Source organism: Apis laboriosa, unplaced genomic scaffold (genome assembly GCF_014066325.1).
Source record: "Apis laboriosa isolate Shangri-la unplaced genomic scaffold, ASM1406632v1 scaffold104_cov149, whole genome shotgun sequence".
In the NCBI taxonomy this organism is placed as follows: Eukaryota; Metazoa; Arthropoda; class Insecta; order Hymenoptera; family Apidae; genus Apis; species Apis laboriosa.
The window spans coordinates 2,968,643-2,981,252 of record NW_025220694.1 but is presented as its reverse complement, the minus strand read 5'-3'; positions in this window follow the sequence as shown (position 1 = coordinate 2,981,252).

Genomic DNA, 12,610 nt, shown 5'->3' with positions numbered 1-12,610 from the left:
TATTAATAGAAAATTTTTTTGTAAATAAAAATTTAAAAACTTTAAATAATAAAAAAATAATAAGAAATCAATAAATATAGAATATCAATTACTATGCTTTCTTATTAAATATTTTTGAATATTATGTATCAAATATTATACCTTATACATTATTTATTTATTATAAGATAAAGTTTTATCAAAAAGCTTTTTGTAAAAAATATGATAATTAATGCATTATAAAAATATTTACTACAACATAGCAATAAAAATATATTAGTACTAATTACTAATATATTAGTAATTAAAATAAATTAGTAATTAAAATATATTAGTACTAATTATTAATATTTGATTTTAATTATAAAATTTAAAATTGGTTCTAATTATCTAATATATCAATGTATTATTTTATCTCCTATTTATATAGCTCTAATATCTATTATCATTTTTATGTCACTCATAATGTTATTAATAGATTGGAAAATGACCTTAACGTTCATTATATTAAAGTTGAAATTTAAGTAAAGTCAAATATACTCTTATATTTTAATATAATAAAAATATTAATGTACCTTCAATGAAGTTTAAATATACAATTTTAATATAATTATTTAAGATAACATAAAAATATTTTTACTATTTAAATATTATTAACTAAAATTAATTAATTAAATTAAACTTAATAATATTTTTTATTTTTATTTTTATTTTTATTTTTATTTTTATTTTTATTTTTATTTTTATTTTTATTTTATTCTTATGTAATAAATAATCACAAATTTTTTGTTTAAATATTTAATATAAAACTTTCTAAAGTAATAATATAATCTTAATTTTATTGTAATAATATTAATTTATTAATAATATAATCTTAATTTGATTGATAGAACATCGAAAAGACATTATAAAAATTCATTGTAAAAATATATTCTTATTTCAATTATAGTATTAATATTTGAAATAATATTAAAAAACATATTTTTTATTATTTTAAACAATAAATGATAACATTAATGAATTGCTAATGAATTGTGATTTGAATTGAAATGATAAATACGGAATTGAAAAAAAATTTATTAATAATTAATATTTTTATATAGATAGTTTTTATAATTCAAGTGATTAAAAAAATGCGATTCCTTATTTATATTCAATTGATAATAATAAATCATTCATTTATAGAAAAAATTGTCATTTTTAATAAAAAATGATAAAAAATACGATAAAATAAAGAAACCTGGATGAATTAGAAACAAAAATGAAGAATAATAAATTCATCGTTCATAATTAAAAACAAAAAAATAACAAAATAAAATACTAAATAGAATTAATAAAAACTATTTTTTCAGCAACACAATATATACAATTTTTTGTTTGAAGAAAACAATCAAATTCATGATTTTATTTTAACACATTTATATTAATTTTATACAATTAATCTAATATAATTAATTTGAAAATCTATTAAATTTCAAATATTGAAAATTTTCAAATTTTCTTTATATGATAAAATGTATGATATTAAATTTCATTTTGTAAGTCACAATTATTCATTTGTTCGATATAATTGCTATTTGATTATTTATCAAAATTTATTTAATGCTTTGACAATTAAAATATATATTAATATTTTTTATTAAAATTTTGTTTTTATATTTAATGATATAGCAATTAAACAGTTTTTTAGGTTTTATCTAAATAAATTATTGAGGATTTTGAAAATTTAGAATTTTTTTAGTAAAAATGCTGCAATGGGAATTCAACTACTCATTTTATATTTTTTGTAATAAAGGACTTGCTCAGTAATTAAAAACAATCAATAACATTTAATATTTCAAAAAATAATATAACGTCTAAATAATTATTAACATTATTAAATCTTACTTTAAATGTTATTAAACATTTTGTATAAAATTGATTTGAAAGTCAGAATTGTTTGCGATAAAAAATTTCCAAACAAAATAACAGAAAAAAGTAAAATATAAAAAATTTATATTTTATTAAAAACATGTAAAAAATTTATTTTCCTTTTAATTGTTTTTAGAATATCAAGAATATTTTTTTTAGAATATCAAGAACAATTAAAATATAAAATAATTATTAAAATAAATAATTATTAATTTCTTTAATAATTGTTTTCTGATTCTTTGTTCATTAATATGATACCTTTTTCTTCTTTATTTTTCTCTTTTTCTTTTTTTTTTTTTTTAATTTACTTTTTTCGCGTCACATTTTATTTATGAAATGATTATATATAAACTAATGATTACTATATAATAATAACATTTTTTCGAAGCAATATCTGTAGAATCATTAATTATATATTATATATATATATATATATTATATATAATATTATATATTATATATTATATATAATTAATGATTATATATATTATAAATAATAACATGTAATAATAAATGTAATAACATTATAAATAAATAATATTATTGAAAGATGATTTATTTCTTTTTTGATAACATATGTTATTTATTTACTTAATGTTGTTACTTTGTATTATACATTTAGATTATAGCGATTTAAATTGTATACGATTCAAAACAAAAATAAAGAAAAGATATGAAAAAAATAAAATAGAAAATTGTAACTTTTATAGTAACCAACTATAATATCATATTTTTATGATATATTTTATAAATTTTAGTATAGTATTTTTCTATATTAATATTAAGTGTAGTATTTTTCTATATTAATTCTTTTACTTTTTAATTTTTATTTGCTTCTATTTATTTACTATAATTATAATATATGTAATAACTGTATAACATATGTAATAACTATGTAATAATATATTCTTATAAAATGAATTTTCAAATTAATTTACAAGATTATACATATTTTACATATATCACAAAAAGAATTAATAAATATTACAATTGATTGTTATTAAATTCAAAAAATTTTTAAAATTATCAAGAATGAATTAATTCATTCTTGTGTTATGTGTAATTCTCTTAATTCATTATTATTCTACAATATTCATTATTTTTTATTTAAAAATATATGATGTAATAAACAAATTAGATCAATTTTATCTTACATTTACTTACATTACTTTACTTTTTATCTTATTTTTACATTACATTACTTTTAATCTTTACTTATTTTAACATAATACATATTTTATCAAAACTGAAATTTTAATGTCTTTTTATTTATTTTTTTTTTCTAATGATCAATAATATTCCAATAATATTCTAGATGCATTATATAAAATTACAATAATATAAAAAATAATAATTTAATAATAATTTAATTTCTTCCAAGAAAAGATTTCTTTAGTTAGTGCAATTAGAAGTATATGTTAAAATAAAAAATATACGGTTGAAATTTTCAATCATCTTTTCAATCATTAAAAATCTATTAGAAATTATCAATATTATCAATATTATCAATGTTTTTAATAAAATTCGAAATAATAAGGAATAATAATAAGGAAATTTATAATTATATATATAATACACTAATAAAAATTTAACTTTTGAAAATGAATAAGAATATATTATAATACGCTAAATATATATATATATATATATATATATCATAGTCATAAAAAAAACTATTACAATTTTCAGTATGCATCCACATTTTTCAAACAATTGCCCGCTGAATAAAAAAATAAAAAATATTGTATGCTTTAAGTACATTAAGAGAAAAATCACCCAATAATTTCAAATTACAATATTATAAAAAAAAAATTGCAAAAAAAATATTTTTAACAATTAGAATTACTCCAAATTATGAAAGCCAGCAAATAAATAATACTAATGAAAACAAATGTACCAAAGAAGTATTAAATTCAACATTTAATAACAATAATAATAAAACTTATCCTAAAATTACAAAACTAAGTATAAATCAAATATCATATCTAGATGAATAAAAAAAACATGCAAATAGTATGAAAAAATTAATAGAAAATCTAACCAAATAAATATTAATGTTATTAATAAAATTCATAATGTTACAGGAAAAAAAAAATAAAATTTAAAATAATGAAATAGCAATAGCCTGCAAAATAGACTAGCTGAATTAAAAGCATTATTAAGATGTAGGTATTATTATTATATTATCAAAAAAGCATGAAATAGATAAATTACATTTAAAAATTCCAAATTATGAATATAATAACAGCTCGTATTAAAAGAAAGAAACAGAAAAAATTCTGTTCCTTTTACGTAGAAAAAATTCAAACATTTATAAATAAACTCATATTAAATGAAAAAAAAACAAGTGACTATTATCAATGTTAAATTAAAGACTTATAGTATAAACATTTCACAGTTTATTATCTATTAAAATACATAATAAAAGAAAAAGAATACGAAAAATTCGAATTAATTTGTACTAAATGATTTTGTTATAGAATTTAAAGTTTACTGAAATTTTATATGTGATTTTATTATTGAATATTGCCAGCCACATCATTATTTCATAGTTGATACCTATTTGTTTTTCTTCGATACACATATTTCAAAATGTTTTGTAAATAAATATGCGCAATCACGCATAATTAAATATATTCATTCAACTAAACCCGTAGTCTATTTTTATTTATTGTTTTTTTACAATAACATATATTTGTTTATTATTTTATAGTTTTATGGAATATAAATAAAAATTTTATTGTGAAATGCTGGAGTGGTCATTTGTAAAGATTTTTTACAGATAGTCTGTTTTTGTTTGGTTTTCCACAAATTTAGTCTGTTTTTATATGGGAATTATATGAATTGCAGATAAACTTCCATTTTGTTTTTATATGGAAAATATAGAAATTGCTGATCTTTTGACTCTTTTTATATATTTCTATAATAAGTAAGCTGTGTCATTTTTGTATTATTTAAATTCTTGATAAAATTATTAAAATTAGCGTTATTTATTTTTTAATTTCTTTTTTAATTTTATTGATTTCAGGAATTTTGAGTTGAGTTTTATATTGTAGTTATTTACTTAATTGTTATTACTTTTTTATTCTTTTTTTTCCTATTTATTAATTTTATATATACTAAATATACTTTATTATATACTTTATTATTGTTATTATATTTCTTCTTCTTAATAAAATACATTTTCTTATTGAAATATATTTTTAAGATTTGTAATTTAGATTATTGTTATTGAATTTTTTGTAGTTTATCCAATCCATAGTGGTATTCATGAATTTATGTCTGTTGCAATATTTTGATTTAAATCAAAAATGTACCAAATTCTTTAAGATTATAACAAGTATAATTATTCACAATTATGAAATAGAAATATTTTGTAAAAAAAATATAAAAAAATTATTTTAATAAATTTAAATTTAAAAAAAGTATTTAAAAAAATGTGAAAACTGTATTATGAATTTTTTAAATACTTATTTTGATGACATTAATATTATTATTTTAGATTAAGAAAGGATTAACATAGTTATATATAATTTGTAAAAAATAAAAATTTTAATTCTCCTTTATCGATATAAAGCAATTTAAGAAATATTAATATTTTTCTATAATTTTAAAAATATAGTTGCTAATTCCTATTTCGTCGTCAACAGAGCGATCATTTAATGTCCTTAAAAAAATTAAAAATTATATTAGGAATTCAATTGGACAAGAATGTAATTCAATAATATTTGCATCGTTGATTTTGATCTTTTGACAATTTCTTAGTTTACTATCAAGAAACTTGATAGTGAACATAATCTTATTGTATTTAAATTTTCGTTGAAATTTTTTTAAATTTTTTATGTTTTATTAAAAATGGTTTTTTTTCTAATTCTTTTTACAATTATTTTTATTTGTTATATTAAATAAGTCTTATTTTTATTTGTTATATTAAATAAGTGTAATAAATATAATAATAATAATTATAAAAATAAATTCATAAATACATATTGTTTTAATTTTTTAAATTAAATTTTATTTTTAATTTCTTCTTTAATTAATTTAGTTTATTATTTAACACAATAAAAATGCATAATTCAATTAAATTTATTATTCATAAATTTTTCTTGTATATTACATTTAATTGTTCATAAATATTATATATATATCAAATTTTGTTTTGTATATTTTTAATAAAATTTTATATAAAATTATTTTTTTAATTTTTCTTTCGTATATTAGTATTGAATCTAAAAAAAGTATATTGGATAATCGCTCAAAAATTTCCTCCTAAGAAAAATGTTTGAATTTAAAATTTTACATGAAACCTCTAATTTCAAATTTATTTAAAATCCTAATTCTATACTTAAAGATTATTATTATATTTATAAAATTATATATAAAATTATATATTTTTTTACAAATTTAACGCTTGTGTGTTATTATTTATATAATTACATTGTTTTATTAAATAGATACATACATATATTTTTCTAAATAAATTGAATTTCCTTGTAATTTTTTTCAAAGAAATATGAAATATAAAGTAGTAAAAAATAATAGATATAATTTTTTTTTTATATGTATGATTATATGTATAAGATACACAAAAGATTTTTATATACATACATGTATTTAAAAATAAAAATAAAATTATTTATGAATTTTTATTTTTATTAATTTTTTAAGTATAATTATATTAACTCAAAGTATAAATATAGTTTGACTTTTATTGACTTTTATTTTAAGTATAATTATATATTTTTTATATAAATTAAATTTTTTAAATATTTTATATTAAATATACGAAAAATATTTATATATCTGAAATATTCAGATATATAAATATAATGAATATATTAAATATCTGAAATATAATATAAAATTTAATTTATTTGAGATCATTAAAAGAACTGATTTATGCAATAAAAAATAATCGATTCTATTTTTAAAAAATATTAATATATTATAATATATTATATATTATATATATTAATATATTATAATTTAAAATTAATATTATTTGATATGTCACTTTATATTAATATTATATTTATTATTATATTTATATAAAGAAAATTAAGTAAACAAATTTTGAGAATTATTTAATTATTTTTACAATTTTTATCTTATAAAAATTGTTTTATCCATTGTATAATTTATTTATATTATTATTATTATATAATATATTTATTATTTAATTCATTAAATTTTTTTATAGAAATGTTAATCGAAAGATTGTCTTCTTGAATCCTTTTAAAGTATTCACATATATTCACGTAATCATATTCATATTCCTGTTGCCAATTAAATATTTTAGTAAATAATAGTTCTTCAACCGATCATTAGTGATGAATAGAGGATACTTAAATCAGCTTTAATTCTTCTGGTTGATATAGCAGTTGAACGTGAAACACAAAAGTTTATATACTAACATATTAACAACATATAATAATCAAGAATAAAGTATAAAATTTTATTATTTCCGAATTTGGTCATCTTTAAATACAACATAGATAACTATAAAACAGTTATAATAAAATTTCAATAATAAATTTCAGAAATAATCGATTATATGAATATGTTACAAAAAAGCTGTTAGTAAATGAATACATATAATTAATATATATATAACTATTATACATATTTAGCAAAATTTTAGTGAAAGTATCAGTATTATTGTTAGTATTCAATATTAAAATGTTTATTAATATCTTATTTTATATATCTTTAATATCTTTAATATATCTTTATATATTATATAAAATATATTTCTATATTCTATCTCTCTCTTCTGCATATAGTATATTTTAATAAATGTACACATATTTGTTACAACATATTAGTAAATAGATTGAAAATTGATTTTAACTAAATTTAAAATAAATCTATTTAATAATATTTTCAAATTTACTTATTATTTAGAATAGAATATCTCTTTTTCAATCATCGTAAGCAGATACCAATTAAAAAAACAAATTTATGCACTAGATTTAATTCGTTTAATAATTTCATAATTCATAATTCAATCATATTTATTATTTTATTTTGAAGATTTTTATTAAATCAAATATATGCATATAATTACATTTGATTAGTTGTAAATATATTTACTTTATAAATTAGTGTATGTATATATTGATATGTATATATTATATATAATATATAAATATGTATTAAAAAGAGTAATTGAGTATATACTTTTTCTTACTAATTCAATATTTTTGAAGATATTATTTAATGAACTTATTTTAAATTTTATTTGATATTTTTATTATAATAAATATCTAATAAGTATATATACTAGTTTTATAATTAATAATAAATATTTTTATATTACGTTGACGTACACTTTTATTAAAATCTTCGTGGATCTTTTTTGATCTGGACAAAAACAAATAAATGTTAAAACAAGTAAGTTAGTTCAACTTCATTTATAAAAATGAGCAATTTAAGTTTGATAAAATAAAGTGAAGCATAAATTTAAATTGTTTATAATTTAATAAATAATCTCATAAATTTTCGTACATCAATTTTCATATTTCTTTTCTTTTCTAGAATCTATTCTCCAAGATGTTCATTATATATTTTTAACTATTTTTAAGTTTATTATTATTTTCTAACCGTAAGGACAAATTCTTTTTTTTTCTTATTATGTTTAACTTTATAGCTAACTTATATTTAACTTCTAAAAGAATTGAAATATTTGTTAAATAATAAATAATAACTAATTATTTTATCTAATACAAATAATATATTTTTATTATATAAAAATTTAAAAAAAATTGTTATTTAACAATTATTTAACAATAAAATATTATTAAAAATTGAAAAAATATTATTATAGTATATATATTATATTATATTATTGAGAGATTTACTTTAAAACTTATTAAGTTTTATTTACAATTTATTTGAAAATTGATTGAAAAATGAAATTATGAAAATCTTATGTTATTAAGTAATTTTTTCATTTTTTAAAATAATTTTTTTAAAATAAATTTTTGTGAGCAGAGATGAACAAAATTTTAACGATTAAAAATAAAGTTAATTCAATAATTTATTATTCAAAGCATTGAATAACTATAGCACCAAATGGTCAAGATTAAATAACAAATTAATTATAATAATCAATAAATACGGTGATCGAGATTATATAAATATAATATATTAACTATGGTAACTTTTATACTATGTTTGAATAATAAATGTTATTCAAACATTTTAAATAATATTAAATAATATTACTTAAAGTAACTTTATTTATTTTAAATTTTAATTAATTACTTTTTTAGCGGGTTAATGAGATTAATACATGTGTTGATTGAGATTCATTTTTTATTTTTTGAATGAATTTTATAAAAGAAATTAATATTGTACATTATATTTAGTAAAATATAATTATATTTTTCCATATTTTTATAAATAAAATCTCATTTAAAGAATTATAACATAAATGTTTATTATATATAACTTTTTCATTTAATAACTTTTATTTTTTTTTAGAAAAATTTATATAATTTATATAATATATTATATAATATATAATTTTTATATAAAATTATTATAAATATTAAGTTCATTTTTATCGGTAAAACCTTGGTAATTCATTTGCAATAATTTTATACAAATTTGTTAAAATTAAAAAAATTACAACTTTTGATTGTGAATAAATAAATAGATATTATATAATATATAATATATAATAATATAGATATAATCAAAGCAATTTAGTCTTCTAGAGATTTGAAGTGACAAAATTTTTAAAGATCAAATTTCAAGTTTAAAAATCATTCGATTAAGCAAATTAATAAATCAATTAATTTCATGACTTTAGATAAGACTTCATCAAATTTTGATGAAGTATTTTTTTTATGTTTTTTTCATATCTTTTTTTGTATATATGAAATATATTTAATATGAAATAAATTTGATTAAATACTATATATATCATTATTGTTGTATTTGAAAATCTCTGTTTAATAATATCCAAAGCAATCAGTTTCTCTTTTTGTTCATAAATCCGTTATTGTTCATAGCAATTATTTTGATTTTTTATTGATAAATTATTTAGAATTGAATATCATTTGTTATATCAATGTTTATCCAGAAAATGATAATACGTAATATAATATAATTTAAAAAATACAATTCAAAATGTTTCACATAAAAATTTCGCTATCCGTACCAATTTTCAAAAACATTAGAAAACGAATTTTCAAAATACAATATATTAGAATAAAAGTTAATTGATCTTTATTGTAACTGATATTAAATGAAATTTTTGTGCTTTTTATTTCATCATAATACAAATAGTATTAATGAATTTGTGATAATTAATGAATTAATGAATTTTTACATTATTTACTTTCTTTTTATCTCTACAACTCCTTTCGATAGATTTATTTCAATAAGATTCAATTTCAAATTGTAATAATCACTTCGAATTTGTATTTGCCAAAACATTATTATAATTCTTTCTGGTCAATTTTACTATGAAAATTTTTTTTACTGAAAATTATTTTATTTAAATATAATGAATATTAAAGAAAAATTCAAAATTTAAAATTTAAAAAGATTTAAAACTGAAGCTTTGTAATTATCTAAAAAAAAATACTAAAAAATTTATATTACTGCGATTATAAATGAGATTTTATTCTAAGATTTATTCATAATTTTTGATTTAAATGAAAAACAAGATTCCATAAAATTTATTCAAAAATATAAATTTAACTTTTCTATTGTTTTATAAAAAATTTAAAAATATCTTTTATTAAAATTGTTTTATTAACATCTAATTTAATTCTAAAATAATATTGTTCTATTTTCAGACGTATGTAACATTGTATTATGATTAACCCAAAATGAAATCTAAATATTTTAAACATTAAACATTTTCAAAAGTCTTTTTTTTATTTTTCTTTGATATCTTTTCTCAAGACATTTTTAAAAAAAAATAATTAATAGCATATTAGTCACAATTACATTTCGATAGGATCGTAACAATTTCATAATGTTATTCTAATGTTAAATTTAATTAAATCACTGTAATCATTGATTCAAGATTTGATAAGAATAAAGATAAAATATAATTATGTTTTAATGTATTTATATCTTTAATAATTGCATTATTTATCTTTAATAATCATAATAATTGCATGTATATATATATATAATATGCGATATTATATAGGATATCAATTAACTTGATCCTAACTGAATAATTAAAGCTTAAATCTTATGAAATTATAACAAATGGAAAATAACTTCGAGTGACATCTCATATGTCCTTTTTTGTAGATGGAAACATTTTGGAGATTTCATCCTTGATTTTTTTTAAATAGAAAGATCTGCTTTTTATATTGATTTTTGTAAATAAAATATCAAAATATCAAATTTTGAGTAAAAATAAAAATGAATTAATCTTCATATGTTCTAAATCTAATAGTTTATGAAATATCATCATTATTTTTAATATTTATTATTTAAAAATTAAAATAGATGTTTGAATCAATGTCTCTTAATTTTAGTACGATATATATTTTGTTAAAATTTTCATGAAATTTCCACAAAATTTTTTGTAATAAATAGACAGAAATGATTTTTTTTATAAAATCATTTATTTATGGATGAAACGATTTTTATTAATTACGAGCATGTTAATTTAAAAAACATATTATTAATTACAAAATAATGATTGCATTTAGAAGCCACTTAAATTTTATATCTTATAATTTTCATAAAATATATCGTTTAATAGTTACTTAAAATGATTAAGTTCAAGTTAGACATCCTATGTAAATATAATTCTCATAAAAATTATTCGTTTATAAAAGTATCTACATTTTATATTAACAAATATAATAATAAAAGTGTAGTTATTATCTCTTTTTATTATTACAAATTTTTATTTTATTTTAACAATAATACAATTAGCATTTTCTACATTCTTTACAATATTATTTCTTTACTTTATCATAAAATAACTGAAAATATAATATTTAATTATTTCTTAAATGTTTACTCGAGTATTTATAAAATAGATAATAATAAATAGATATAATAAATAAATAGATAATAAAATAGATAATATTTGAAACTATATAAATGGATTTTCTTAAAACATAATTCAAAACAAAAATTGCATCGAACTTAAAAAATTTCAATATAATGTAATTTAATAAATCAAAGAAATAATATATTACTATAAAATAATTTGTTATAGATATTAAAATTTTTATATACATTTTAAAAATAATTTAAATAAAAATATTTTATAAAATTTTTATTATTTTATTAAATTTAAATTCATATTATAAATTTAAATTCATATTATAATATTTAGAAGAAATTTTTTTCATTTTTTTAATAATCAAATAAATAATATTTAAATCAATAAATTACGCTACATGTCAGACATTTGTTTTACATATGTATATTATATATATTTTGTACATATACATATTGTCGTAATTTATAACTATTAATAGTTATTAATTGTATGATATGACAAATTTCAAAACTTGTATAAATGAAGATCTTTTTGTAACATAATTATTAAATATATATATCGTTTTCAATAACGAAATGATTATAATTCTTAAATTAATTTTAAAGAAATTCTCTATATTTTTTCAAGATCAATGTTACAAAATATATAATATGAAATCGCTAATGTAATCCATTTTGATATAATAAAAGAAAAAGTTTATATCTGTATAAACTTATATCTGTATATTAA